Consider the following 5,662-nt stretch of genomic DNA (forward strand, 5'->3'; position numbering starts at 1 on the left):
AGGTTTCACTTCTTTGTATAATCCTCTGTGGTGGGTGCAGGAGGGGTGTTTTGGGCTATCTTGTGGGCTGAGTTTTATGTCCATATGTCCATATCTTAAACTCAGACAGGAAAAAAAAAAAACCTGAGTCAAAGATAGAGAGGTTTTAAGAGGCACTTATCTATGGTTATTGTTGTTGACAAAGATACGCCATATTTGGACTGGAGAAATAGCATAATGGTTATGCAAACGACTTTCACATCTGAGGTCCTGAATTTCCATATTCAATCCCAACACTACCATAAGCCAGAGTTGATAAGTGTTCTCCTCTCTGTCTCTGCACCTTCTCTGTATCTCTCTTTCATACAGATAAATAAATAAATAAATAAAGCATTTTCACTATAATAGCTCTCAAATATAACAAGGTTGAAAAACTGTAGCTTACATATAAACTGAAGTTTATATGTAGCTAATGTGTTTTTTAAAGAGGTTTTTTTTTTTAAATCTAATTTTTTTAAATTTTATTTATTCCCTTTTGTTGCCCTTGTTGTTTTATTATTGTAGTTATTATTGTTGTTGTCGTTGTTGGATAGGACAGAGAGAAATGGAGAGAGGAGGGGAAGACAGAGAAGAGGAGAGAAAGATAGACACCTGCAGACCTGCTTCACCGCCTGTGAAGCAACTCCCCTGCAGGTGGGGAGCCGGGGTTCGAACCGGGATCCTTATGCCGGTCCTTGTGCTTTGCGCCACGTGCGCTTAACCCGCTGCTACAGCCCGACTCCCAGCTAATGTGTTTTTATATATACCTAAGTATAAACATATTTATGTATATAGATACTTATATGTACATACATAATTTTTATTTTATACTCAGATCAATTTTAGGTTTATATATTTAAAAAGAGCAGAATATGTGGAAGCTATTTGTAATTTCTCTTATTTTTTTCCCTACAAATCTAAATTTGGTCTGAGAATTCAATAAAAAAAGTACAAAGAGGTCCCACATTCTCCTCTACCCTTACACCAAAAATTCCTTGATAGGAGCATCTAACATTAGTGTGCTATACTTGTCAGGACTGATGAATGAATCAACATTGACATACCATTATTAACTAAAGGCCATCAGTGATACTGGGGCTTATACTGTGTTTCACAGCTCTAAGGGTTATGACAGGTGTGTAATGTCATGTTATCTGTCATTACAGAGTGAAAGAGAATGCTGCTACTGTCCTAAAGACCACTGTAGTTTTAGTAGACCAAGAGTCCAGGTGAGAAATCCGTAGCATTTTAACCATAGTCACAACTGACAGTGAAGCACCAGCAACCAAAACAAAACACATTTCACTTTCATTCAACATGTCTCCTTCATTACATCCCACACAGTATGAACTAAATTTATGTACTCTGGGCAAAAGAATGAAGGAGGAGAAGGAGAATAGAATAGAAAGTTCTGAGACAAAAGAAAACATGTGCAATAAAATACCAGCATTGCTACCCATCTCCCAGCATGATCACTCACTCACTGAGGGATCGACTAGCCTCAGCAGTCTTGGATTCCTAGTCTAAAGCAAGTGATTTGGTGCTGCTTTTGCAGACGCCCTTCCAACTCCAACTGAAAGAGAACACAGACAATTATAACCAGTGTTAGTAGTTAGGGGTTGAGCAATATTTTTTTGAATCTTGGTCCCCCCAGATTTCTTGTACTGAATGCTTTTGGAGAATTCAAGAATTAGAAAAATAAATCAATTAAAAGCAAGAAAACCACAAGCCTAGAGGTTTGTTTCTTGGATTGATTTTTATCAACTTAGCAATGACATATTTAAGCTCTGCAAAGACAAAAATGATAATTCAGATTATTTCTGGGAAGAAATCCACAGACACAGTTTTCTTCACTTTACCACCCAAACACATTTGCAAAAGAACATTCTTCTTGGAATTAAAGAAAGTTTGGTAGGAGCTGTATGAAGGTTCATAGAAGTGAACCTTTAATTTGGTATCAAATTCTCTTTCTTCTTATTTACACAAAAGCATACTAAAATTGGTAACATACTAGAGAAATGATCCCTAAAAGTATAATCTTTACATACTAAAGTTGGTTAGGGTAAAGAGCAGAGAGGCTGAGGAAGACTTTGTTAAAAGTACTTGAGGTTTTATAAAGAAATATGAGGCTCTGGATTGAATAAAGTTTTAAAATGTCTTGCACTTGGGGAAGAAAATTATATCCAAAGGATTACATGAATATACACTATTAATAATAGCTAACATTTATTTTAAACCTGACATTGTACTGAGCACTTTATAGGGATTATAGCATTTGTCCTCTCATTAATCTTGTGAAGTAAACACTACCATCATCTCCTCTATACAGAAGCAGAAATAAAGCTCAGAGAAGTTAAACAACTTGCCTAATGTCACTCTATGGTGGGTAACCTGAGATTTGAGCCTAGACAGGCTGACTGCTGAGTCTAGCATCTCAACCACTAAATTATACTGCTACAAATTATATATATTTTATGTCTGTTTGTTATTTGACAGGAAAAGAAAGAAAAACTAACTTAAGGATGTATCTCAGATGGAAGGAGAGACCAAGTGGCCAGAGAGAGATGGTCTACTGGAGCAGTCCTATAACTTAGAAACACATAAACCCTGACCTTACTTCTTTTAAAATTAAAAAAAAAATACTATTCAGATTGATATTGCCGTTAAAAGATTAGTGTTCTCTCTTTTACTACAGATTCTGTTATAATGCAGATGGACATAAAAGACTTGAACTTACATTCAAATTTTAAATACTCTGTCCATTTGTCGCTGAGATTATAAAGAAGCTCAGCAAACAATGTGGTCTTATTTAGAGACGAGTTTCTGTATATCTATTAAACAGAGAAACTTGTTTTCTTCTGCGCTGTGTTTGTCTAGACTATGTTCTGATGTTTATATAGTGCACAGCCTGGGAAGACAGAGACACTATCTCCTCCCTGGAGCAAAGAGCTGACATGCTTCACCTACTACCAACTACAAAAAGTTTATGTTCCTTAAGCTCAGGATATCTCTTTTGTAAAGTAACCTTCTATGTGTTCAGGTGTTACTTGACCCTTTTTGTGTTACCCTGTATGGACTAAGGTTAGGAATCCAAAACCAAGGAAAAAAAACTGTCAAAACACATTGGCAACTGTTAAAGTTGTAAAGGGTAATAGATTTTATCTCTGACCTATACGTGTCAGTGTCTTTCACCAGGACGCAAACAGCTACACTACAGAAACTTGATAGTTTACAAGATAAGTAAAACCTTAGACCCTTCAGAACTCTTGACAAGTGTATCTGGACTTCTTTTTTGTCTTCTTAGAATTTCATGATGAACTAGATGAATAATACTTGTCAAATGAATCTTTGAGTCAAGTTGAGTCTCCTTTACTGAGAACACACAAGTGAGTTCTAGCCACATGAGTATTAGTAGCCCAGTACAGACTGATATCCTCATTCTTCTATATTCCTCGTTCTGAAGAGATAGAGACTGAGAGTTAAAAACACAAAGTATTCCCCATCCCAATATTCTATAGCTAGTATATCTTAGACTGAAAGTTGAAACAATGGTTTTTCTGTCACAGTTGTTTTGAAATATTTTAGGTATAAATAAGTTCATTTTTAAAACAAATTATAAAAGGGCCGGGAAGTGGCATACCTGAAAGAGTGCACATTACCATGCTCAAGGTCGTTGGTTTAAGCCCACTGTCCCCAATCTGTAGGAGGAAGGAAGCTTCATGAGCAGTGAAGCAGTGCTGCAGGTATCTCTCTATTCCTCTCAACCTCTCCCTCTTCTCTCAACTTCTGTCTGTCTTATCAAATAAAAAAAATAATATAATTTATAAAAGAAAAAAGTCAAAATGTTGGAACACAGTTCACAATAGAACTTTGGGGTGTAATTAGCATATGGCTGGTGGGTATAATTAGCATATGTAAACCAAGTGATTTAAGTGCCATCCTGCCAGGACTCATCTTTTCCTATATGCTCTCTTCTTCCTGCACTCCTGGTGCCTGCTCTCACCCCCAAAGACTGCCATGGCCACTTCTTCAGAGACCTGTACACATGGAGCCCAGGTCTGGTAAAACTAGCTTAAGAGAGTCACAGCTCATCAGCCATCATGACTAGCCTCTATCTGCCCCATTGTCTATCATGCAATAAACCTACCATTTGTCTGAACCCTGAGCCAAACCTGCACCTAAACTCTCTTATTTTTTAATTACTTTATCAGAACAGATTATAAAGATCACAGGTAAAATAAAATTGATTGATTAAGGATAAAATGTGAAGTTTGAGCAAAAGGAAACAGAAAGATGGAGAAAGAATAAAAGTGAGAAAAGAGAAGGAAGGTATTCAGAAATGTATCCAAATATATTTTCAAGGAAAACATTAGACTGATATTCCTAAAGCAGAAATTGGAAGTAAAAGAGGGTTATGGGGATAGCTAAAATAATCTGATGCAGATTCAAAGAAAATCTTCAAAATCTTCACCACGATGCCTAGGGAGAAGTCCAAATAGCCAATCTAAAATGAAGTGTCATCCCAAGTGGTCAAGTAGAGTCCAGGGAAATGAGACAGTCATGAGAATCTTCTAGAAAGAGTGAGATAGACACAGGGTTTAAAGGAAAGGGCACAATGGTAAAGAAAGACAGATAAGAAGGATTTCTCAAAGCATTAGAACATAGTACTTTGTTTGTCTAATTTGATTTGTGTACCCATTAATGGCCTAACCTATGTCCAGAAGGGAACCAGAAAGGACATTAATCTGATTTGGACAAAGAGATAGGAGTCAACAATCACCTTGAATAGTCTTTAAGGGGCTATACTCTATAAAGCATTTGTTCAAAAGCCAAAATATTTGGGATCAATCCCAAAAGATGTTTGCAGTAAGTTTTTGCTTCCCTGTTTTAATGTCTGCTTCATTTTAGTTCACATTCTGAACTACACAGAACCTTCAAAAATAAGACAGGCAAGTTGCTAAAGTTTGTTCAATGGTATGTTTTTAGCATGTTATTCATGTAAATTTGTAAAGAAAGAAAAAGACTTTGTGGGAGGGACTGAGTGGTGGTACAGTCACTAGAGTATGCATGTTATAATGTTCAAGGACCCAGGTTCAAGTCCCCAATTCCCACCTGCAGTGGGGAAGTTTCACAAGTGATGAGACAGTGTTTATAGGTATCTCTCTTCCTCTCTCTCTCTCTCTCCTCCTTTCCTCTGAATTTCCCTTTGTCTTTATCCAATAAATAAATAAAACAAAACCATAAAACAATTTTGTTTTGTTCAGAATCACACTCTGTTCACCAGTATCCTGCAAATATTCATGATACTTGATAGTAGCTTCCTGGTTAAGACCTGGATTCTTTGTCTCCTTGTAGAACACGGTCGAAATAAATCGAGAACATTTCTTCAGGGGACTAGAAAATAATGTTGAATGGTTCCCTTGTTCTGATGTGTCACTCTATTTCTTAACTGACAGACAGCTGCTAATTTGGGTTTTCATGAGCCCCCGCTTCCTCTCAAGTATCACACACCATGTGTAGAAAACACATGCCTGAAGGGAAAGCAGAATTTCATACTGAGTCCTCATTAATGACTCCTTTATAAAATAAACACTGGGCTCTATAGAAATGGGGAGTAAGAGTATGCTTCTTCCAAAGTACAATG

The sequence above is a fragment of the Erinaceus europaeus genome, chromosome 8 (assembly GCF_950295315.1).
Source record: "Erinaceus europaeus chromosome 8, mEriEur2.1, whole genome shotgun sequence".
In the NCBI taxonomy this organism is placed as follows: domain Eukaryota; kingdom Metazoa; phylum Chordata; class Mammalia; order Eulipotyphla; family Erinaceidae; genus Erinaceus; species Erinaceus europaeus.